Consider the following 26,150-nt stretch of genomic DNA (forward strand, 5'->3'; position numbering starts at 1 on the left):
TGGCTGGCTTGGCTCAGAACAGTGATTTAAAGAGAGAAATGCCTTCTCCAAGCTGGCCAGGGGGAGGGGGCTTCAAGTATATGTGAAAGAGCCACATGTGGTTCCCAAGCTGCAGTTTGGCCACCCCTAGTATAATGCCATAGAGTCCACTCTCCAAAGCAGCCATTTCCTGCAAGGAAACCACTCTCTGTAGTCCATAGATCAGCTGTAATTCTGAGAGATCTCGAGGCCCTGCTGGCAGGTTGGCAACTCTCCAAACGCTCTCTGTGCGTGTGCTCAGCAACAGGCAGCAGTTGCCGATCCCCAGATCCATGGACCCAGGTTTCCATTAGTAGACAGTGATTCACTAGGTGGAAAGACTCTCACGTGGGAGGCCTTTGCACCCCACGTAATATGTCAAAAAGGAAGCCCTCTGCCGACAAATGGCAGGGGAGAAGACGTCGCCACGCTTTCTGCAAGGAGAGCTAAGCATGACTTCCCACAGGTTGTGCCAAGTTCCCCCCCTTCCCCAATAACGATCAGTTCTCTCCCCCACCCCACCCCAAGTCTTAAAGGGACCGATTACAAAGAAGAAAAAGATCCTACCCCAATAAGAGGCTCTGGGCCGGAGGACGTTTTGCTCCATCCGGTATGCGAGAGAGACGGCGCTCGTCATTCTATTAATACTTTGGGGAATAACTTGGCCGATGATGCATAGGGATAGCAGTAACCCTGCAGAGTCCAACAGCAAATAGCCAAGAGTTCGTTAAATCGGGGATGGGGACATGTAGAAGAGAGAAGACTTTGGGTCTCTCTGTCCTGGGATACAGATAATGTAAAAGCTTTGGGGATCACAGCTCCGTCTCTCCTAGAATGCTCCGAGTCACGGGTGGCCAAACTGTGGCTCTTTCACACATATCGTGTGGCTCTCGAAGCCCCCGCAGCCCCATCAGCCAGCTTGGAGAAGGCATTTGTCTCTTTAAATCACTTCTCCAAGCCAAGCTAGCCATTGGCTTGGATAATGCATTTAAAGTTAAAGTTGCTTTCTTTCTACCTCTCCCTCCCCATCTATTTTCCTTCCCCATCTATTTTCCTTCCTTCCTTCCTTCCTTTCTCTGATGTTCAAGTCTTGTGGCTCTCAAACATCTGATATTTATTCTGTGTAGCTCTTCCATTAAGCCAGTTTGACCACCCCTGCTCTGAGTGACGTTAAGGGTTGATTCTTGGGCAACGAGCCAAGTCCACAAATGGAAAGGAGGGTCCTTCCTTTCTAAGCCACACCAGATTTAGGCCATGCATTTAAGGACTCTTCTCCAGGCAAGACTGCTGTGTAATCCAAAAGCCTGCTTTCCTATTAATACCATCAGCCTAAAAGGAACTCCGTCAGCTTTTCTGACAGCAGCCCTACGAGCATAACCACCCAGAGTTATGATGACAAAAAAATTCTATTTTGTTTCTGTAGATGCTGACTCCACACTCAACCCCCCCCCCCCCCAAAAAAAAGAAAAGAAATTCAGAACCATTCCAGCACATCCAAGAACTTGAATGCAGGGCACAGGTACACAGGGACGGGCTTGGTTCTTGGTCTTTCCTCTCAGTCACAAGCAGTTTTATGGAAGAAACCCAACAGGGTGCAAATTGGCACACAGCTGAGAAACCAAGGCCCGCTCCCAGCACTGTAGAATCGTCAAGGGCAAGTTGAGTCCCCAACATGATGTAACCTGCCTCTATTTTTTTCCTATGCAAACAAATGCCTTCCATTCATTCCTATGGGGAAAATGCAGGACAGCACTTGAGGACAAGGTTGTGGGGGGAGGGAGCAAATAAAACTACAGGGGTCTCCCTCCCCCAAGTCAACACATTTCCAACCTCACAAAAAAAAAAAGCACCCCAACTGTGATGTTCGGTATGCTGACCGAAAACAGCTGACATCGTTTATCCTCACAACAACCCTGTGAGGTAGGTTAGGCTCAGAGAATATGACTGACCCTAAGTCACACAGCAAGTTGCCATGGCAGAATGGGGATTCGAACCTGAGTCTCTCAAGATCCTAGTGCAGCACTCTAACCGCTACGCTACACTGCTCTCTGGTGGGTCTTAAAACTGCAGGGCAGGGCTTCTTTTGTAGAAAAAGCCTAGCAAGAATTCATTTGCATATTAGGCCACACCTTCTGACATCACCATTGTTTCATACAGGTCGTTTTTGCAGGGAAAGCCCAGCAGGAACTCATTTGCATATCAGGCCACACCCCCTGATGCCAAAGTCAGCTGGGGCTACGTTCCTGCTCAAAAAGAAAGCCCTTCTGCAGGGTGCATATCCAAAAGGTACCATGTTTACTCTTAAAAAAGAGAAGACCCTGAATATAAAAATATGAACATATATGAACATATGAAGCTGTCTTATACTGAATCAGACCTTTGGTCCATCAAAGTCAGTACTGTCTTCTCAGACTGGCAGCGGCTCTCCAGGGTCTCAAGTTGAGGCTTTTCACACCTATTTGCCTGGACCCTTTTTTGGAGATGCCAGGGATTGAACCTGGGACCTTCTGCTTCCCAAGCAGATGCTCTACCACTGAGCCACTGTCCGTTTCTGACTCTGGGGTGACGTTGCTTTCACAATGTTTTCATGGCAGACTTTTTATGAGGTGGTTTGCCATAGCCTTCCCCAGCCATCTACATTTCCCCCCCAGCAAGCTGGGTACTCATTTTACCGACCTTGGAAGGATGGAAGGCTGAGTCAACCTGAGCCAGCTACCTGAAACCAGCTTCCTCCGGGATTGAACTCAGGTCGTGAGCAGAGAGTTCAGACTGCAGTACTGCAGCTTTACCATTCTGCGCCACGGGGCTCTTCTCCTGAATATAGGAAGGAAAGGTCCCCTGTGCAAGCACCAGTTGTTTCCGACTCTGAAATGACATTGCTTTCACAATGTTTTCACGGCAGACTTTTTATGGGGTGGTTTTGCCAATGCCTTCCCCAGTCATTTACATTTCCGCCCCCAGCAAGCTGGGTACTCATTTTACCAACCTTGGAAGGTTGGAAGACTGAGTCAACCTTGAGCTGGCTACCTGAAACCAGCTTCTGCTGGGATCTAACTCAGGTTGTGAGCAGAGCTTAGGACTGCAGTACTGTAGCTTTAACACTCTGCGCCACGGGGCTCCCCTGAATATAACAACCTGTCTAAAAAAGTGTACATAACTGTAACTTGCATAAAAACGTAAAACCACCCCCTCTTCTTTTTGATGGCTGACTGGAAAATATATATATGTTATGGTGGAGGAAGTTTTGTTTCACTGTATCTGAAGACGTGTGCGTGCACACAAAAGTTTATATCTCAAATAAAACTTCATGGATCTTAAAGGTACCACTGGACTCCAACTCTGTTCTGGAAAAGACAGAGTCCTGCATTTGAGTTAATAAAGTAAATTGGCCTCTGGCCATTCTCTCCAGCATTCGGTGTTTTTGGCTCGCATTCCTGGGTTTCACCCTGGATTAAGTGATCATCTGAACAATAGCAGGATTCCCTCAGACTGGGTGGAGTTCATTCCTCCACAGACTGAACTCAGCTTCCTGGAGAGATGCCGGGCCTCCACCATTCTATTCAAGCCCCTCCTGTATTGTAGCCCTCTACTTTTTCCATACACCCTCCCCCACCCTGCTTGTTCCCAAATGAGCAACTAAGTGGGCTGCTGACACTCCCCAGGGACAGACTAGGCCCTGGGAACTCCACTGGCTAGAGCAGGGGATGTCGAATTCATTTGTTATGAGGGCCAGATCTGACGTAAATGAGACGTTGTTGGGTTGGGCCATGTCAGGTTGGGCTGGGCCATGTCGGGCCAGGCCATGTGTGTACCTATTTAAGATTAGGCAGCAGAGATATAGACTTTATAATATATATATTAAAAACTTAAAACTTTAGCACTTGTTGGTCTTAAAAGTGCTTTCTTTGTATTTCTTCCATGGGATCCAGGGAACTGGGCAAAGGAAACTGTGGCTCTTTCCTTCCTTCCCTCAGCCAATAGAAAGAAGAGAGGCTTGGCTCAGTAGCTCTACTGTGTGATTGAGAAAGCCTGGAAAAACAAGCTCTGCCTCCCCCCCCCCTTCCTACCCAAGGGAGGAGGCTCGGCTAATGGAGAAAATAAAGGTTTTGCTCTGTAACTCCTGTGCAATTGAGCAAGCCCTCCAAAGCAACTTGTTATGCAAAAGGAAGCAAGATATAGGGAGAAGGAAGCAGATGACAGCCAGTTCCTCGGAGGCCTGATAGGAGCCCTCCGGGGGCCTGATTTGACCCCCGAACCGCATGTTTGACACCCCTGGGCTAGAGAAACACAGTGAATGGAGAATAATAAGATAGCTGAATAAAGGGGTGGGAGGGACATTTGGCTGTTCTTTCCCCCAAAAAGGCAAGATCAATTGTATTATTGTTCCTCATGTCTGAATGGCTGATAATAGCCTGAATGTATGACGGTTCTACATTGCAGTGGCTGCGGTATGGTGGCCCAGAAGTCCAAACTTACTTAGTGTGGTGATCCATCCAAGGTTTTCTGGTGCCACAGGCAAACTATAACTTTGACTTGGATGGCCCCAGCTAGCCCTAATCAGGTCTCAGAAGCTAAGCAGGGTCAGCCCTTGTTAATATTTGGACGGAAGGGCTCCAAGGAATACCAGGGCTGCTATGGGGAGGCAGGCAATGGCAAACCACCTCAGAATGTCTCTTGCCTCGAAAACCCCACCAGGGTCACCATTAATCAGCTGGGGCTTCATGGCACTTTTCACCACCATCAGGTAAACTATGACCTTGGCACCCATCTAGTTCGGCATTCCATTATCTAATAATAATAATAATAATAATAAATTTTATTTCTACCCCGCCCTCCCCGCAAAGCGGCTCAGAGCGGCTAACAGTAAGTAATATATTAACATAAATAGTAAAACATTAGACTAGCAATTAAAATTACACATATAAAAACCCGTTAATTCAGTTAAAATACTTAATTTTACATTACATTATATATATATCTGGCAGTAATAACTGTTCTGGCGCTGATTCTGCCAGTTTAAATGGTGTTAGAGATGGCGGTTCTTCGTTCATTGCAACTCAGCAGTCCGTATCATTATAGGCGTGTCTAAAAAGGGCAGTCTTGCAGGCCCTGCGGAACTGGTCGAGGTTCCGCAGGGCCCGCACCTCCTCCGGGAGCTGGTTCCACAGTGCAGGTGCCGCAACTGAAAAGGCTCGTACTCTGGTGTTTTGGAGTTTGGCCTCTCTCGGCCCAGGGATGGTCATCTATAGCGGCTTCCCCAGATGCTTTTGAGAAGCCAAAAACCATCGAAGAAAGGGCATGGCTGCCCAAAAAAGCAGCATTCTGGCGTATGCAGCCTTTGCATACGACAGTCACATCCCAGCCTCTGACCAGCGTCTCCTTCTCTGTGACTTCTGCTAAAACCCACTAAGATTCTAAGAACCTCACTCTACTTCAGGGGTGGCCAAACTGCAGCTCAGAAGCCACATGTGGCTCTTCCGCACATACTGTGTGGCTCTCAAAGTCCCCACCCCATCAGCCATTTCTTTCTTTAAATCATTTCTCCAAGCCAGCTGGCTGCTTAGAGAATACAGTTAAAGTTGCTTTCTTTCCACCTCTTTCTGCCCATCTATTTGCCTGCCTGCCTGCCTGCCTTCCTTCCTTCCTTCCTCTGACATCCACGTCTTGTGGCTCTTAAACATCTGACATTTATTCTATGTGGCTCCTACATTAAGCAAGTTTGAAGAAGAAGAAATTGGAATTATATCCTGCCCTCCACTCCGAAGAGTCTCAGAGTGGCTCACAATCTCCTTTCCCTTCCTCCCCCACAACAGACACCCTGTGAGGTGGGTGGGGCTGGAGAGGGCTCTCCCAGCAGCTGCCCTTTCAAGGACAACCTCTGCCAGAGCTATGGCTCACCCAAGGCCATGCTAGCAGGTGCAAGTGGAGGAGTGGGGAATCAAACCCGGTTCTCCCAGATAAGAGCCCGCACACTTAACCACTACACCAAACTGGCTCTCCTGCTCCAATGGATCCCAGCTGATGCTCGGAACTCCCCAGCACTCTTGAGTCTCCAAAAAAAGGAGTATCTGTACTAATGCAGAAGATGGAATATCAGAGGCAGGCTCAGGGAATCTGGGTTCAGACCCACAGATCAGTCAAGCTAGTGTTACTGGGTGACTTTGAGTCAGTCTTTTTTTTTCTCATCCTCAACAAGACGTGAGTTGCAGGACCGCTGAGAAAACAAAAACAGGATCAGCTCCATTTATGTCTCCTCTAGAGTTAGGCGATGAGGAGGAAACACAGGGAGATAAACAGACGATATGAATGAACAAGTAAAACAGAACAAGCCTATGCTGCACTCTTTACTCAGACACTTTGGGGACCATTTAAACATCACTGCTGATCTTGCAGCTGAGAAGCAAACTTGGCCATTCCATCTTCTAGGCATGGGTTTGGGTTTTTTTTGCAAGGACACTCTGTCCAGCTCTCTCTGTCCTGGAGGACCAAAGGCATTAACCCTTAAGCACCCTCATACTCTCTCCTTAAGCACCATGTTAACAACGGACCAGTGCAACATGAACAGGGATAATTGCATGCTCAACAGCGAGCCATCGATGACAACAGATTCCTGGTGAGAGTTCCCATGAACTTTCAGCCATGAGCCAGGTTTATGAAGTCCTGTGACCCCTTTCTCCTTTCTGATTAACTAATCAGATGACGGACAGGAATGGCAGCTGCATCCAGACTAGCACTTTTTGGCGATGTAGCCTAGCACTAAACCAACGTAAGCATCGCTTAGGGAATCCCACAAGATGCAAAACTTCAGCCGGGCAGCTATGTTGGTCTGAAGCAACAGAACAAAGCTCGAGTGCAGTGGTGCCACCTTTAAGACGAACAAAGTTTAATTTGGGGTGTAAGCTTATCGTGGGCATGCACACTTCAAGTGGGCATGCGCAAGAAAGCTTATACACGGAATTAAACTTTTTTAAAAAAACAATTTTATTGGTTTTTATATAGAGTATAATGAACGTAACGAAAGAAAAAGAACCCACCATCAAAAACAAACAAAAACACCATTACATACGAAAGTAAGGAGAAAAAAGGGGAAGGTGACGGTAGGACATAACATATCAAACCATTATTTATTTATTTATTCCGTAACTTATATCCCGCCCTTCCCACAAGTGGCTCAGGGCGGCTTACAACAAACAATAAAATCGGAACAAATTAATAACATTTAAAATCAAGCATTTAAAACCTAAAAACCTTAAAATTTTACATTATACATTAAAACTATACAGTATAATCACAAAAATCTGGAATCTGAAAGCTACATTTGTCCAGTCAGGCGTAGGCTAACCGGAAGAGGGTCGTCTTACAGGCCCTGCAGAACTGAGTAAGATCCCGCAGGGCCCTCACCTCTTCCGGTAGCTGGTTCCACCACATAGGGGCCATTGTGGAAAAGGCCTTGTCTCTAGTTCTTTTGAGGCGCACTTCCTTGGGCCCGGGGATGGTGAGAAGATTTTGAGTCCCAGACCTCAGTACTCTCTGGGGAACGTGTGGGGAGAGACGGTCCCTCAGGTAGGCAGGTCCCAGGCCATACAGGGCTTTAAAGGTAATGACCTTTATTCGATTACAGCTATGATAAATAAAGCAAGAAGCTATAGCATAGCATAGCATAGCATAGCATAGCATAGTATAGTATAGTATAGTGGCATAGCATTGTCTTGTCTTGCAGAATTAAACTTTGTTGGTCTTAAAGGTGCCATGGGGTGGCCAAACTTGCTTAACGTAAGAGCCACAAAGAATAAATGTCAGACGTTTGAGAGCCGCAAGACATGAATGTCAGATGTTTGAAAGCTGCAGGCAGGCAGGCAGGAGGGAAGGGAGGAGAGGTGGAAAGAAAGCAAATTTAACTTTAAACGTATTCTCCAAACTGCTAGCTGGCTTGGCAAAGGAGAGCCAGTTTGGTGTAGTGGTGAAGTGTGCGGACTCTTATCTGGAAGAACTGGGTTTGATTCCCCACTCCTCCACTTGCACCTGCTGGAATAGCCTTGGGTGAGCCATAGCTCTGGCAGAGGTTGTCCTTCAAAGGGCAGCTGCTGCGAGAGCCCTCTCAGCTCCACCCACCTCACAGGGTGTCTGTTGTGGAGGAGGAAGGTAAAGGAGATTGTGAGCCACTCTGAGACTGTTTGGAGTGGAGGGCAGGATATAAATCCAATATCATCTTCTTCACAGCGATTTAAAGAGACAAATGCCTTCTCCAAGCTGGCTGATGGGGCTGCAGGGGCTTCAAGAGCCACACAATACATGTGAAAGAGCCACATGTGACTCCCGAGCCACAGTTTGCCCCCCCCCCCCCCGCAACCTGCACTAGACCCAAACTTTATCCAAGACGCAAAGCTGTCTTTATTCGGTCAAGAGTGGCACCCCTCCACCAGCAGAGGTGGAGATCTTGTCCAGATCCTGCTGTGGCAGAAGCATGATGTGGCATTTCTCCCAAGAGCCCTAGATGCATTAGGCAAGGGACCCGTGGGTACACCGTGTGCAGTTCTGTACAGGACTCCAAGATAGCACTTTGGCAAGGTCAGACTTTATCTAAGAAACGCAGAGACCAGGCAGGACTTCTAGGCATCTAAGGAACAAACATCCTTGAGCAGATGGGCTGGAGCAGGCCGCAGCCTGGACTGGAGGAGGACAGGCCCTCCGATACAACTACCGCAGTCTTCTGTCTTCTGCTAGACTTTCTGATTTGTTTGGCAACCTCCCAGGCACTATTATTAGCCCTCCTCCCTAGCTGTGTTGTCATTTGCATTTGTGGGTTCGTATGGTTTTATTGCAACGTTTAAAATAATGTACATACATACTTTAGCCATGAAATTAAAAGACGTCTGCTCCTTGGGAGGACAGCTATGGCGAATGTAGGCAGTATAATAAAAAGTAGAGACATCAGCCTGCCAACAAAAGTCTGTATAGTCAAAGCGATGGTATTCCCAGTAGTAATGTATGGCTGTGAGAGTTGGACCATAAGGAAGGCCGAGCGCAGAAGAATGGATGCTTTCGAGATGTGGTGCTGGAGAAGACTCTAGAGAGTCCCTTGGACTGCAAGAAGATCAAATCAGTCAGTCCTAAGGGAAATCAACCCAGACTGTTCCCTGGAAGGTCAGACGCTGAAGCTCAAATACTCTGGCCACCCAATGAGAAGGGAGCGCTCCCTGGAGAAGACCTGATGCTGGGAAAGACAGAAGGCAAAAGAAGAAGGGGACGGCAAAAGATGAGATGGCTGGACAGCGTTACTGATGTAACTAACACGAATTTGAGCAGACTGAAGAGGATGGTGGAAGACAGGCAGGCCTGGCGTGGCGTGACTTTGTCCATGGGGTCGCAAAGAGTCGGACTCGATTGTGTGACTGAACAACAACCACAGTACTTTAGTTTAATGCTATTTAATGCCTCAATTTTTAAAACTTTTTAAATGTTTTGATGCTTGTCTGTTGGGGAACCGGGAGTTGGGAGAGTAGGCAGCATAGAAATGTTTTAAATCAGGGGGGGGGGGGTCAAACATGTGGCCCAAATCAGGCTCTCGGTGGGGTCCTCTCAGGCCCCCAAGCAACTGGCTATCGTCTGCTTCAGTCTCCCTCTCTCGTGCTTCCTTCTGCATCGCAGCTTGCTTTGCCAGGCTTGCTCAATTGCACAGGAGCTACAGAGCAAAGCTATTTTCTCCATCGGCTGACCAGCACATGAAGTAACATGTACAAAAGCTCACAATGCCAGGCCATTTCACGTTCTCCCCTGGGTCTCAGGCTCAAAGCATTGACCATGAGATTTCTGTAATGAATGTTAATCAATCAAAAGTAAGTTTGCAACTTACAGACACACACCTGAACAGCATAATCAAGATTGCTACAGCGCAGATGCTGTCTTCAGATTTTGATGCAATAATTCAGAGCAAGAGGTGTCAGTTATCAGAAACCATTAAACAAAATATTGCAAGAGTGCTCATCTTTTAAGCATATTTTAAGGGGATTTTAAAAAAACACATGTAATTGTGTTTGTGTCCTTTCTAAACCTTATCTCTCTGCTACTTGGTGTTACATTTTATGACACCCATGACCCAGACCAACAAGGTCTCATTTATGTCAGATCTGGCCCTCATAACGAATGAGCTCGACGCCCCCAGGTTATACAGTACCCTGTAATCCAGTAACTGTTCTACTAAAGCAATGGAATGGAGTTTCAATTCCACATGCAAGGACAGATCTCATAACTATACTCCTTTCAGCCACTAAGACCGTCATTGCTTCTTGCTGGAAAACAGAAGACTTCCCCACCATTAAGGACTGGCTCTCTAAGATATGGACTCATCCACTAATGGACAAAATATCGGAAAATATCGCCTGTAATGCATCTTCATCTTATAGCTCGGCTCTTTACGAGCGCTGGTTTCCCCTGCTGGAGAAACTTGATTCATTCAGTTGATGGTTCTAAACCTTCTCGAGGACATCAATATTTCCACTTTATAAATTTTAATTTGATTCATCTCTTTTTCTGAAACACACTGATTTGCTATGCTTTGGCTTGAGATATTCCCCATTTTCTATAAGCTAGCCCACAACACTGACCGCCTGTTACAGCTATTAGCACCTTTGTGTCTGCCCGTTGCGAATGTTGGTTTTATGGCGTTATGCGTTTTCTTATGAATCGTCATTCCTTACTGTTATTGAAAATATGACAAATAAATTTGTTTGAGGACAGCGACGGCTGCCGGGCTGGCAACCCCCCTCAACTTAAGGAGGGGGGGGAACTGCTCCCAATGCCTTGAAAGCAGAATTACAGCACGCTATAAAGTATGTTCATTGGGTTGCAACTGTTTTAAATTACTGGTTTTATTGATTTTGTGTGTACCTTTTGTTGTATATCGCCTAGAGCCCAGCATTGGCCGGGATAAGGTGAAATAATAACAATAATAATAGTTAATGATAAAAAAGAGATCTCCATAAATCCAGAGACAGCCTAACCCCACCAGCTCAGGACGAACGCATATTTTAGCAGCACGCTGTGCACCGCACTGTGGCGTAAACCTAATTCCCCCGCAAGCCAGCCAGAACAGATAACTTCTGACAGTCTTTCCAAAAAAGTGACGTTGGCGAGCTTCCAGTGGGAGAGAATCTCATAACCGCCACAGGAGGAGGGGGAGGCGTCGCCAGGGACATCTTCTCCGCCCGTCCTTGCCATCTGAAAATGGGCACCGATCCAATGCCATTAAGCGGGGGCCCCGAACGAGGAGAAATGGGAGGCAGCCCTGCTGTCGGGCTGCAGGTTGCTTTGAGTTTCGGCGTCCTTGAGTGGTGCCCACGGCTGACCCTGAAACGCCGTGGGTGGCTTGTCGGGCCAAAGCAATTTTACTTGGCCCTTGGTTCTCCTGCCAAGTTTTAAGATTGGTTTTTGTTTTTAATGTTCCTCCCCAAGAGTTACATGCAAGGAGAAGAAATTTCTTCGGGGGGGGGGGGAACAGAAGGCTGCAAAAGAACGAGATTAAAATTCCACACTTTAATCGCACATCCCTGTTCGGCCGTTGTACGCAATGCTCCAGCTATGTTCCGGAGCGCGGCTCGCTGCAGGACTGGAAAACCTTTTCCTTCTGTCTGACTGCCAAGACTCCTGCAGAGGCTGGCCATCCGTTAAGTGAGCAAATGGGTGGCCGGATGCCCATCCAGGCTACTGGGCTCCCCTCTGAAAAGAACGGCCCTTGAGGATATGCGGGTTAGCCACTAATGAAGCAGAGTGATACCTCGTTGGCTCTCGTCTCTGCACCGGCCAGCAGATACGGTGTGCAACAGCCACACTTTCCTCTTTGGAATCTTGACTCTGCCCTGAACTTGCTAGATTGGCTCACTTGCCTTTCACGCTGTCTGAGCACACCAGCTGCCGCCAAGCCAGATGGGGTAGCACAGGGGTGTCAAACTCATGGCCCAAGGGCCGAATCAGACCACCGGAGGCCTCCTATCAGGCCCCCGAGCAACTGGCTCTTGTCTGCTTCCTTCTCCCTCTCTCTTGCTTCCTTCTGCATCTCAACTCGCTTTGCAAGGCTTGCTCAATCGCACAGGAGCTACAGAGCAAAAACCTCAGTTTTCTCCATTGGTTGAGGCTCCTCCCCCTCCTGGTCCCCTGGGAAGGGAGGGAAAGAGCCAGAGCTTCCTTTGCCCAGTTTCCTGGATTCCACGGGAGATACACAAAGAAAGCACCTTTAAAACCAACAAGGGCTAATGTTTTAAGCATGTTTTATTTTAAGTTGGGTTTTTTAAAAATCTTTAGTCATGTTTGTCTGTGTCCTTTATAAAGTTTATATCTCTGCTACCTAATCTTAAATAGGCATGGCCTGGTCGGACACAGCCCAGACTGGCGCGGCCCAGTCTCATTTATGTCAGATCCGGCCCTCAAAACAAAAGAGTTCAACACCCCTGGGGTAGCGTATCTGCCAGGCATGCAGAAGGTCTCATGTTCAATCCCCGGCATCGGCAGGTGAAAGAATCAGGGAACAGGTGATGTGCAAACTCCGTGCCCAAGACCCTCAAGAGCTGCTGCTGGTCTGAGTAGACAACACTGACCTTGATAGACCCGTGGTCTCAATTCTATTGACCTGTTTTACAGAGTCGGAAAATGGATAACACCCACACCCACAAACACATGAAACTGCCTTGTATCGAATCAAACACTCGGTCCATCTAAGTCAGTATTGTCTACTCAGACTGGCAGCAGCTCTCCGGGGCCTTTGCAGAGGCAGGCGATGGCAAACCACCTCTGAATGTCTCTTGCCTTGAAAACCCCACGGGGGTTTCCAAATCAGCTGTGGTCTGATGGCACTTTCCACCACATTGCCTAGCCCTCTCAATTAGAAAGGCCGGGGTTTGAACTTGGGACCTTCTGCATGCAAAGCGGATGCTTTATCACGCAGCCATGGCCCCACCCCTGTAAGGCTGTGTCAAGGGAAGCTGCCTGAATATTCTGCATTACTTACGCTCCCTAATTATTACAAATGTTGCTTTACTACAAAAAGGGGACATGTGCAGGGCTGTTTTTGTAGCAGGAACTCCTTTGCATATTAGACCACGCGCCCCTGATGTAGCCAATCCTCCTGGAGCTTACAGTAGGCCCTGTCCTAAGAGCCCTGTAAGCTCCTGGAGGAATGGCTGCATCAGGGGTGTGTGGCCTAAGATGTAAATGAGTTCCTGCTACAAAAAAAAGCCCTGGACATGTGCAGATTTTGGTGTCGTGCTGGCCAACTCAGCATCTTCATTGGCTGGCTCAGACAGGTGACCCAAAGGCATCCAGAAAGGGGTTTCGGTAGTCTTTACCAACTGCCCTGCGGACCTCCTTTAGAAAGACTCCGTTTGGGAATCGCAGTTCTACGAATCAGCCTTCTGACAGCTGGAAGAGCAGTTCCTAAACCTTGACTTCCCTTCTCCAAACTCAATCTTCCCTGAAAGCCTTCCATGGAACACCCATACTCCATTTTTCCTATACCCTAGGTTGGACCATAAGGAAGGCCGAGCGCAGAATAGATGTTTTCGAACTGCGGTGCTGGAGAAGAAGCTTGAGAGTCTCTTGGACTGCAAGAAGATCAAATCAGTCAGTCCTAAGGGAAATCAACCCCGACTGTTCCTTGGAAGGCCAGATGCTGAACCTCAAATCCTTTGGCCACCCAATGAGAAGGGAGCACTCCCTGGAGAAGACCCTGATGCTGCTGGGAAAGACAGAAGGCAAAAGAAGAAGGGGACAGCAAAAGATGGGATATTTGGGCAGCATTACTGATGTAACTAACATGAATTTGAGCAGACTTCGGAGGATGCTGGAAGACAGGAGGGCCTGGCGTGACTCGGTCCATAGGGTCGGCAAAGAGTCGGACTCGACTGTGTGACTGAACAACAACAACAACAAAGGTTTGCAAGCTCTGGGTTGGGAAATACCTGGAGATCTGGGGATTGCTACCACTTCCCAGGTACTGGCTGGAGATCTCTCTGAATTACAACTGATCTCCAGACCAAGGAGTCCAGTTCCCCTGGAGAAAATGGCTGCTTCAGGGGGTGAACTCAATCACATTATAACCTTCCCCATACCCTGCTCTCCCCAGACTCCACCTCCAAAATCTCCAGGAATTTCCTACCCCGGACCTGGCTACCCTACTTTCAACCCGCCTGCTGAGGTAGAAATGGAACTACCTTATCGTTTCTCAGAGAGCTTGGAAAGTCTGGAGAATGAGCTGCCTCCGTCCATCAAACTATAACCCTATACCAGGATCTGTTAATTTTCTCCTTAACTTTAGACTTTTCTCTCTGACAAATGTTTACTCTCCCTAATTATCTACCTTCACTGCTTAGCTTGTCTGTCTGAATCTATGACCTCTCTCACCATCCACTCTCTGCAATTGCTAATTCTGTTGATCTAGGACAAGACTCTTCCCTCAACATTTCTACTTCAGCTCCTCTCTTTTTCCTTTACACAGAGAATTTGCACGTGAAAAACTCATGACAGAATTCACACCAAACTTCTACCTCAGTTCCACCCCGCCCCTTTTAGAATATTTTCCACAAGAACTCCTACTATCTTCCCAGTGCATTCCTAATGAAACAATTCACGAAAAGCTCATACCGAAATAAAAACGTTGTCAGTCTTGTTTTTTTAAATTTTATTCCTTTCCATGAAAATATAGGAGTTGGTAAGCCTGGTAACAAAGACAAAACACCTCTTCAGTCAGTTCTGTGCCCGGGATAATGCCCATGCCCCATGGCTGCCCCCAAAACAAATACGAAACAGCAGGAGGTTCGTGTGGAGTCCGAGCCGCCAACAGAGAGACAGTCAGTGTTCACAAAACAAAGATCCCATTATAACGAGAGCTGTTTGTGCTAAAAATAATATCAAACTTGCGCACCAAGGTGTCCCAAAATCTGTGCCAAGAAAAACCTGAAGCCTCCATATGTTATGGAAATCCAGCAATCCTGCCTCTATTTTGCTTATTTAACATAACTGAACCCTGATTATGCTAATCCAGGGGACTGTCAAGGAGCTATACAGAAGACAATTTTTCCACGGACCAGGAAGGGGAGGGGGGGTCGATGGTTTTGGGATGATACAATTGTGCACTTTATTTTGGTGTGGTGGTTAAGTGTGTGGACTCCTATCTGGAAGAACCGAGTTTGATTCCCCACTCCTCCACTTGCAGCTGCTGGGGTGGCCTTAGGTCAGCCATAGCTCTCGTAGGAGTTGTCCTTGAAAGGGCAGCTTCTGGGGAGAGCTCTCTCAGCCCCACCTACCTCACAGGGTGTCTGTTGTGGAGGAGGAAGATAAAGGAGGTTGTGAGCCGCTCTGAGATTCAGAGTGGACAGCAGGATATAAATCCAGTGTCGTCTTATTATTCCTACTACTACTATTACATTGTAATATATAATGAAATAATTATACAACTCATTGCCCGGTTGTTAACAGGCCAAAGACTGGTACCGATCCATGGCCCAGGGGTTGGGGACCACAACCGTATAGTTTTGAAGGCAAGAGACAAACAACGGCTGCCTCTGTGTAGTGACCTCGTTTTCCTCAGCGGTCTCCCATCCAAGTATTAACTGGGGCCCATCCTGCTTAGCTTCCAGTTTCCGATGAGACTGGGGCCCTCCAGGCCAGAGCATTACCGATGCACTTTTCAAAGCCATCTTTCCAGACCCAGGGACTAGAAACTTGATTCTTCCCTTTCAAAACTTAATAATGCAAGCTGCAAATCTTCAGGGTGCTCAGTTCTGCACATGCACGGGTCAGTGTTCCCTCTAAGCTGAGCTAGCTCACAGATTTTTAGCCTCCAGCTCACACGTTTTTGTCTTAGCTCAGGAAAAATGGTCCCAGAGTAAACTAATTTAATGCCAGCAGCTCACAACTTTCATGCCAGCAGCTCACAAAGTAGAATTTTTGCTCACAAGACTCTGCAGCTAGATAGTTTATGCAATATAAATAATTCAGAAGGTAACGATTCTCTGATGTACAAGTGGCTTCCATTTCTTAAATTTTCTTTTAGTCCTGTAGATCAGATGCGTACATGTATTCCTGGTAGATATTATGACATTATTAATTTGATGTAATTAACATATGGACAGAGTACTTATTTTTTAATTCAGCTGCCAAGTATGTATGTATGTGTGAATGTATGTATGTGTTGTTTTGTTTGTATTTTGTGTATATATATATATTCTGTTTTCTACTGGTATGCTATGCTTATACACAAAGAATGATTGCAGATACAGTCATTGATTGCTTTATTTGTATGTTTACTAAATTCAATAAAAAAGTTTTTGGACATTAAAAAAAAAAAAAAAAAGACTCTGCAGCTTAGAGGGGACATTGGCATGGGTCTGAAATGCTCTGCTTGCTGATTACAACCGAGTCCCTTCTTAAATGTCGGAACAGAAAGGATGAAAGGTGAGAACCAGCATTCCCCCAAGAGGAAATACACGGTATGGATTACACCCTACTTCTAATGGTGTCTGAGGCAGAATTCCAGTGAGTTTGAGAGGACTTTCTCCTAAACAGGCGCATACAAAACATCAGCCCGAGTCGCCCTTACCTCTCCATGATAGCCACAGTCAACACACTTCGAGAATAAGCTCAAGTTCTTATCAATGGTGGAGGTTCTAAAGGAGAACACGGAACTCGGAGCACGTGGAAGGGGGGGGGGGACGCAGTTATTCTAAGTTTGTTACCGTGGAGTGCAAGAACTTACGTATGGGATACCAGATCTCAAATCAAGATTCAAAAATCCATTAAGAGGACAGCCCTGTCCGAGGGACAGAATAACAGAATGCTACCCAGTGCAGAGATTCCCCATCTGGGGGATTGGTGGACAACACAGTGCCCAACCAAAGTATTCCTTTGTGCCCACTGCAAGTTGCCAGTGCTCGATTTCCTACCTCTCACCAGTGTAAGAGGTGCTTCAGAAGATGGCAGGAAGCATCGTCTCTGGATCTGCAGGGAAACAGCTGCCCCATCACAGAAGGGCGCCTGGCACAAAACCTGCAAATGTTTTAAAATTGCCCCACCCACTACAGCCAATTTGATGTAGGGGTTAAGTGAGAAGAACCTTATCTGGGAGAACCGGGTTTGATTCCCCACTCCTCCACTTGCAGCTGCTGGGATGGCCTTGGGTCAGCCGTAGCTCTCGCAGAGTTGTCCTTGAAAGGGCAGCTTCTGGGAGAGATCTCTCAGCCCCACCTACCTCACCTACCTGTCTGTTGTGGGGGAGGAAGGTAAAGGAGATTGTGAGCCGCTCTGAGACTCTGAGATTCAGAGGGAAGGGCGGGATATTATAAATCCAATATCACCATCGTCATCATTCTGTGATCGAGCGTGCCTCCCACGGCAACCACTTTGTGGTGGTGCCCACCACCCTTTCTCAAAACATCCACATGCTCAATAAGGTTGAAGACCTCTCATCTAGTACATTTTCACTCTACCTTTCCTCAGAGGATCTCAAGGCAGCAAATGTCACTCTCTCAGCCCTGTCCCTCTGAATTTTATTTTGGCATTTCTTTCATTTATATGTTGCCTTTCTCCCCAGTGGGGGCCCAAAGCGCCTTACAACTTTCTCCCCTTCTCCACTATAACCGCACAACAACCCCGTGAGGCTGAGAACGTGTGACGGGTTCAAGGTCACCAAGCGAGCTTCAGTGGCGGAGGCCCGGGGGAGGGGCGGGGTTCAAACCTGTGGCTCTCAGATCCTGATCAGAGGCTTGAGGTCCCTATTAGTTCACTGTCTTCAAAGGAAGTCAGGTTTCTCACATATTATAGCAAAAGCCAATGAAAAACATCATAGCACACTTTGCACATCGAAGTGACTAAAGAAAGAGAACATCATGAACAGGGCTTATTTGGGAGCAGGAACTCCTTTGCATATTAGGCCACGGCCCCCTGATGTAGCTCTTAGTACAGGGCTCTTAGTACAGGGCCTTCTGTAAGCTCCAGGAGGATTGGCTACATCAAGGGGTTGTGGCCTAATATGCAAAGGAGTTCCCGCTGCGAAAAAAAGCCTTGATCATGAGCCATCGAATTAAGCGTTTGGCATTGGAATCCAGGCTCAGCTCCTTATTTAGCTACTCCATTGAAGAAGCAATCAACCATCTTTCAACCTAGTACATGACAAGGCACATAAGTGATACAGGAATCGTAAAGTACCCTGGCTACCAAAAAGAACTATAAAAATAACCTTTATCTGCATAACCCTTTCTTACTGCGCCATCTTCTAAAATATAAAACTTGGCTCACTTGCTCAAGTTATCTGTAGCTGTCTGATTTCAGGGCATGAGCAGAGATTCTGAGGTTCACCTACTTTCTGACTGCAACACTCGGTTTTCTGGATAGGGTGAGTTGAAGGAAGGAACTAGGGCAGTGATGCTCTATATTCTTGGTGCTTGGAGGGAGGCAACAGTGGGAGGGCTTCTAGTGTTCTGGCCCCACTGATGGACCTCCTGATGGCACCTGGGGTTTTTTGGTCCCTGAGTGACACAGAGTGGTGGACTGGATGGGCCATTGGCCTGATCCAGCATGGCTTCCATGTTCTTATGAACTGATGGCCCTAATCAAGGGTAGCACTATATGAGTTTTGAGTCCAACTCCTCTTAAGCAAGCTTCGACATGGGCAAATTGTAGCAGTCCAAGATCTAGAGTAATCTGATCACGCAAAGTGATGGTATCGCTTTACTCTGCTCTGATAAAACCTCACCTGGAGTATTGTGTTCGGTTTTGGGCACCACATTTTAAGAAGGATATAGACAAGCTGGAACAGGTCCAGAGCGGGGCGACAAAGATGGTGAGGGGTCTGGAGACCAAGTCCTATGAAGAAAGGTTGAAGGAGCTGGGCATGTTTAGCCTAGAGAGGAGGCGGCTAAGAGGTGATATGATCACCATCTTCAAGTACTTGAAGGGCTGTCATATAGAGGATGGTGCAGAATTGTTTTCTGTGGCCCCGGAAGGTAGGACCAGAACTAATGGGTTGAAATTAAATCAAGAGTTTCCGCCTCAACATGAGGAAGAAATTCCTGATTGCCAGAGCGATTCCTCAGTGGAACAGGCTCCCTCGGGAGGTAGTGGGCTCTCCTTCCTTGGAGGTTTTTTAACAGAGGCCGGATGGCCACCTGACAGCAATGAAGATCCTGTGAATTTAGGGGGAGGTGTTTGTGAGTTTCCTGCATAGTGCAGGGGATTGGACTAGATGACACTGGAGGTCCTTCCAACTCTGATTCTATGATCCCAAAGGCCAGATAAGAACCTTTTTCAGATATGATAATAAAACCCTTCTCCAATGGCTTGAGAGCCAAGAAACAGTCCCATCCTTTTAACACACATTCCCAGGAGAGCGGGAGAAAGAAAAATTAACATCAACACCGACTGCAGCCAAGTCCTTCCTGCTCTCAGCTAAGATGTTAATGCCGCTTTCTCTGCAGACCAGGCACCGGTGCCAACATCCCAGAGTGCCAAAAGCTGGCAGAAGGGACGGGGGGGGGGGGGGGGGAGATTAAGGAAAGGTGCCATCTGAGGACACATCCGAGTACCATATATTTTGTGGCCCCAAACGAACACATTCACTCCCCCCCCCCCATGAAGAATTGGCAAAGGTTTGGCAGGCAAATGAGGACAAGCATTTGGACATTGGGGGGTGGGGGGGTTGCTAAGCCACCAGCTCCTACCAGTACAGAAGCAAAGCTGGGAACTTTGGGTTGCATGTGTAGGGGGACAAGAGGGAGGAGACCTGCCCGCCAGCAGCAGGGCTCTGCACCAAAACCCCTGGAGTGGCTAATCCGGCTCACAGCTGCCGGGAAGCCGGTCCCGCGGGAGACAGCCCTGAACCCGTGCCAACCTCGCAGCACCGTCGACGGAGCCATTTGTCTACCGGTGCATTCTCAGTCGCGCACAGACGCAGCGTTGTGTGACAGGGGAAGGAAGATCTCACCCCCCCCCATGACATCATCAGGCTGGCAAGGAGGCAGGTGATAGCATCAAGTGGGGGGGGACAATGAACTCCCTTCCCCCCCCTACGGTGGGAGGGAGAGAAGAGAGCAGCTGGAATTCCTGAACAGAAACAGCGAGAGAATCCCCCAGGGAGGCTGACTGCAGTTTCTCTGCCTGCTCAGCCCCTTCTCTCATAAGCTGAGGTGCCCCCAAGGGAACACTAGACCCATGTTGTACCCTCTGCCCAGCCCCTAACCCCAATGGAAGAGATACAGAGAAGATGGGACTCTTTTCTCTCAAAAAATATCCCCGATTGCCCAGGTTCGCTCTACACCCACCAGAGAATCGCTCCTAGCTCTCAGGTTGGATGTAGCCACTTACCCGCACATGGGGCTAAATAAAGGATCGGTAGGGAAAAGGCCAACTGAATCCCACCCCCCTCCTAAGAGAAGAGGCCCATCTGACAGGGTTGGTGGCAGGAACGAAAGGGGCACCCTCGCCAGTCCAAGGCCGGGAGCAAAAGCAAGGGAACCCTGGGCCTCACACACGAAAGATCACCAGTGTGCCAATATCAGAAGGATATTTTCAACCCACCCCAAACCCGGGGAGGGATGGTGGCTCAGTGGTAGAGCATCTAAGTCCCAGGCTCAATCCCTGGCATCTCCAACTGAAAAGGGTCCAGGCAAACAGGGGTGAAAAACCTCAGCTTGAGACCCTGGAGAGCCGCTGCCAGCCTGAGCAGACAAGACTGACTTTGATGGACCCTGGGGCTGATTCAATATAAGGCAGCTTCATATGTTCTGCCCGGAAAGGGCCACGCCAAACCGGCAGCCATGTGGCAAAAGGGAGAATCGCCTAGAGTCTGAAAGCTCCTTCTCAGGTGAAAGCCACTGAACCGCCTGGGGCACGAAGAAAGGCCGGGCGGGGAGGGCAAGGGAACCTATAGGGCACGGCAGCAGCGAAATCCCCAGGAATTTAACTATACAAACTGGATTTATGACGTTGAACGACACCGATCCCCAGGATCTTAGACACCACACCACTCCCCCCTTCCCAGCCGCAAAGCATGCAGGCTGGCTTGGAAACACGCGCAGAGCGGGAGGATCCCTGCAAATCACAGGGACCCGAACGGATCCCCCGTAAATCGAGAAGCTACCAGGGATCACCGGCGCTGTCCCAGGCTAAAATGCATCTCCTAAAGGGGAAAGAGGGGAAGATCTGATGGGGGGGGGGGGGGAGAGGGGAAGGGAAGCTGCTGGGCGTGTGAAGTAGTCGCCTTTTGGGGAAGGGGGGAATCTATTGTAAAGAGAAAGGAGGCAAAGCCCTGGTCTAACTGGGAAAAGCCCATGCCAGGGAGAGGATCAAGGAGAGGTCAAGGCGGAGGTCCCTGCAGGATCCCATGCAAAGCCGGCAGAGCTGATGATCCCCGGGAAGCAGGCTCCTGGCCGGGGTCAAAGGTCACAGTGGATCCCGCACCCCCCGGCTAAAAACAAGGGAGGGCGTCTTCTTACCTTGGCAGCGGCTTCTGCTATGGCGAGTCCCAGTAATCCTCGGCCATGGCCGCCCGCCCGGGCCGCCTCTGGACGCGGCTCCCCTCAGCCGCCCATGGTCTCCCCCCTCAAGCCCGGGGCTCGTTCGGCTCCGCCCTCCCAGCTGCGCAGAGCCGCCGCCCCCCCCCCCCCCGGCCTGGCCGCCTCCCACCCTGCGACTGGCCAAAGCCAACCTCCTGGCAGGGCTTCACTCTCCCCTCCCCTCGGGGTGTACCATTCTCCGCAAGACGAGGGGGGGCAAAAACCTGGGCTCTCGTGACAGGGGTTTTTCTACGGGCGCCATTAGACTCTTCAAAACAAAACTGAGGATGGAGAAGGGGGGGTGGAGCTCTTCGCTGCTACTCGCAAAGCCGCAGCTTTATTAATCAGTGAGAGACTCGTAAAGGGTCTCCCTCTTTCGTTTCACTTGGTAGCACCCAGGCTCTACCATTTTCTGAAATGGGGGAGCAGTTTTCTTGAATGACAAATTCCTGCCCCTTATTGAACCCGAAGTTGACTATATACGGATCTTTTGAAACGGGATGAACTCGTATCGCCACAGAGGTTCAGTAAGCAATGTAAAAGTAATCTATTGTCCTCCCCCAGTGTTGTAATAGTACATTCCACGCCTTCTCTCCGCCCCCCCCCTTTCGTTCAACTAATCGTCCTTCTTAACTACCGCCAGACGCACGCGCAGGCCATGCCTGGATTAGGCGATACCATTTTGACGTTTCAAGGTGGGGGTTCGTGTGAGGGGTTTTGTCTCGTCGGCCGGACGTTAGACAATGCGGCAAAAACTGCCGTCAACGTGGCATCTTGCGTCTTTCACAAGCCTCAAAAATGGCTTTCACGGAGACGCGGGCAACTCAGTCGCCGCTTCTTTTCAGACGTCCCAAATAAGCTCGCCCAAGCAGCTTTATCAGGAGAAGAATAGAGGGCGATACCATTAATAAAAAAGAGAAGTTTGGGATGTAATGAAAGTGGAAGTACTAGTTTTAAAAAACAGAACAAAGTCCAAGGAAACAGACTCCAATCGTTATAAATCATTGATTTGTGGAGAATAACTGACGAGAAAGCGGTTCGCATTTTGCCTCCTCTATTAGCGTCGCGATGGTTTGCTCCACCTCACTGAGCCAAGGGCTGCGGGACGATACCACAGAGCAAAGTGGGGAACTTTTTTTTTTTAACAGATCAGTGCTAGGGATCTTTTTTAAAAGGCTAGGGCCTTTTGTCAAATACGTCATTAAATAAAAAGTGAAAGTTTTAATAAAGTATTTGAAAAGTTTTAAAAATGGAAGTTTTGAGGGACGAGAACAAAGCGTGTGTACTCTCCCTCTATAATGGTTGATAATGGTTTGGCTCTCATATACGCCATTTTTTGGCCGCAACCATATCTAAAAAATAGGGGGATAATTAGATACTCCCCCCACGTCTGTAGTACTTGAGTACCTGACTCAGGTAGATTTTCCTTATTCATTTTCCTTTTCAACCGGCAGAATGAACCACATTTTGTTCTTGTATTTTTTTTAACTAATTGGGAGTTTTAGAAAATGAAACTTCTCTTTTTGCATTTTTTTAAAATATATTGTGTGGCTCTTGACACTCCCACCACCCTATTAGCCAGTTCTTTAAATCACTTCCCCAGGCAAAGCCAGCTGGCAGCTTGGAGAATGCAGTTAAAGTTGCTTTCTTTCTACCTCTGTTTCCTCCCCATCTATTTGCCTCCCTCCTGTTTTGTGGCTCTCAAACATATGACATTGATGTCTTGTGGCTCTCAAACATCTTATGTTTATTCTGTGTGGCTCTTACATTAAGTAAGTTTGGCCACCCCTGTTTTAAAGTAATCGAAATAGGATCCCGAATGTATCCATTTACTAGGGTTACCATATTTAGAAGAGCAAATAAAAGGGCATATTTCCCGACAGACTGCTTCAAACAACCTGATTGCTATAACCAATCTTATTTTACTCTTTAAACTGTAATCATTGCTACTAACGATGACTATTCCTAACCTTTCTTGTTTTTAAATAGCAGCCATTTTAATTGACTTGTTTATGCTAAATAATAGAGGGAGACATCTGGTAACCCTACATTTACCCTTTGGCTTGGGTTACTACATGTAGGCTTGAGCCCTGCATTCTGATCTCCATTCTGAATTTTGGAATTCTTTGGGAGAGTGAAGTCTCATATCAGTGCACGATCAACCATTTCTTAGGCATGCAGTACCATAGGGCTAGCAGCCTCCAGGTGGGGACCGGAGATCCCCTGCTTTTACAGGCAGAGATCAGCTCCCCTGGAGAAAATGGCTGCTTGGAAGGGTGGACTCTATGGCAGGGGGTGGCCAAACTCGCTTAACGTAAGAGCGACATAGAATAAATGTCAGATGTCTGAGAGTCACAAGACATGAACGTCAGATGTTTGAGAACAGGAAGGAAGGAAGACAAATAGAGGGAGGAGGGCGGGAGAGGTGGAAAGAAAGCAACTTTAAACGCATTCTCCAAGCCACTGGATGGCTTGGCTTGGAGAAGCGATTCAAAGAGACAAATGCCTTCTCCAAGTTGGCCAACGGGGCAGTGAGGACTTTGAGAGCCACACAATATGTTTGGCCACCCCTGCTCTATGGCATTGTACCATGCTGAGGTGAGGCCCCTCAACAAACCCTGCCCTCTCCCAGATCCACCCCCAAAGTCTCCAAGTATTTTCCAACACAGACCTAGCAACCCTTTTATTTTATTTGAATAGTGCTTTGCAAAGTGCTTCACCTACATCAGCACACTAATCCTTATAACAACCTTGTATGGCAGGCCTTTGGTATCCCTACCCCTGTTGAAGATCAGCAACTGAGGAAGAGAGAGAAAGTGATTGGCTCTGAGAGCCAGTTTGGTGTAGTGGTTAAGTGTGCAGACTCTTATCTGGGAGAACCGGGTTTGATTCCCCACTCCTCCACTTGCACCTGCTGGAATGGCCTTGGGTTAGCTATAGCTCTCGCAGGAGTTGTCTTTGAAAGGGCAGCTGCTGTGAGAGCCCTCAGCCCCACCCAACTCACAAGGTGTCTGTTGTGGGGGGGAGAAGATATAGGAGATTGTAAGCCTCTCTGATTCTGAGAGAAGGGTGGGGTATAAATCTACAGTCTTCTTCTTAAAGTGACCTAGGAAGCAGTTGGAAGCAGGTCTACTTGAAATTAGTTCCATTGTATTCAGTGATTCTTGCTTCCAGGAAAGCCTTAACAATGGCTATATCACCATTTAATAGTAGCTCCCTATGTAGCAATAAATAGAGAGCCAGCCCGCCCACCCCGTAGCACAGAGTGATAAAGCTGCAGTACTGCAATCCAAGCTCTGCTCACAACCTGAGTTCAACCTGACGACCTGGCAACAGTGATTCATGCTACGGTCACCTCGAGGTTAGACTACTGTAAAGCCCTCTACATGGGGCTACCCTTGTGCCGGACCCGGAAACTGCAGTTGGTGCAGAACGCTGCTGCCCGGCTGTTATTAGGGCTCCCAAGATGGGAGCACATTCGGCCGGGGCTCCGGGGTCTGCACTGGCTGCCAGTAATATTCCGAGTCCGGTACAAGGTGTTGGTTATTACCTTTAAAGCCCTATATGGCCTAGGACCTGTCTACCTTAGGGACCGTCTTTCCCCACACGTTCCCCAGAGAGTACTACGCTCGGGTTCACAAAACCTGTTGGTAGTCCCCGGGCCAAAGGAGGCCCGTCTAAAATCCACCAGGGATCGGGCCTTCTCAGTAACGGCACCTTATTGGTGGAACCAGCTGCCGGAGGAGGTGCGGGCCCTGCGGGACCTAGGGCAGTTCCGCAGGGCCTGTAAGACAGCCCTCTTCCGGCAGGCCTATAATACTGACTGACAAGGAAATCTTTTGGATGGAACAAAATGCATCTGTAGACCGCCGGTTTTTATCTATCTTGCTTTTATTAATTTATGGTTTTAATTTTACTTGTAAGTGTTTTAAATTGTAGTATTTGAATTATCATGTTGTAAGCCGCCCTGAGACACTTCGGTGCGAAGGGCGGGGTATAAATCCCAATATAAATAAATAAATAAATAAATAAATAAATCCTGGCAGAAGCTGGGTTCAGGTAGCCATCTCAAGGTTGACTCAGCCTTCCATCCTTCCAAGGTCGGTAAAATGAGTACCCAGCTTGCTGTGGGGGAGGTGTAGATGACTGGGGAAGGCAATGGCAAACCATCCCATTAAAAAGTCTGCCATGAAAATATTGTGAAACAGCGTCACCCCAGAGTCGGAAATACTGGTGCTTGCACAGGGGATTACCTTTACCTTTTATGCAGCTATTAGAGATGCCACTGAAGGGATTCATTTAGGCAACCCTGCAACATTAGCAAAAAGTTGGTTTTTGGTTTAGTTAATTTTGTACTGATACAGTTCCAATGTTAGGCTAAGCAGGTCGAATCCTGTAAACTGCATTCCTGCTTAGCAGACTTCCTAGAAATGTAACATTTGTGTCCAGTGGCATCTTGAAAACCAACAAAATTTTATTCGAGGTATACACTTTCATGTGCAAGCATATTGTGCTTGCACATAAAAGTGTACACCTTGAATAAAACTTTGCTCGTGTTCAGGATGCCCCTGGACACAAACTTTATTGTGCTGCTTC

At 48.0% G+C, this 26,150-nt stretch overlaps 1 protein-coding gene across 3 annotated transcripts in view; it reads right to left on the bottom strand.

Annotated features, from left to right (window-relative positions):
- Positions 1 to 21,690, bottom strand: part of CDK16 (cyclin dependent kinase 16) — a 102,301-nt gene extending 80,611 nt beyond the window's left edge. For all 3 annotated transcript variants that reach the window (XM_060252453.1, XM_060252451.1, XM_060252452.1), the window contains exon 1: positions 21,495 to 21,690. The gene's annotated coding sequence lies outside the window, so the exon portion shown is untranslated. The remainder of the gene's footprint in view (positions 1 to 21,494) is intronic.
- Between the last annotated feature and the right edge of the window lie 4,460 nt (positions 21,691 to 26,150).

The sequence above is a fragment of the Heteronotia binoei genome, chromosome 13 (assembly GCF_032191835.1).
Source record: "Heteronotia binoei isolate CCM8104 ecotype False Entrance Well chromosome 13, APGP_CSIRO_Hbin_v1, whole genome shotgun sequence".
Lineage (NCBI taxonomy): Eukaryota > Metazoa > Chordata > Lepidosauria > Squamata > Gekkonidae > Heteronotia > Heteronotia binoei.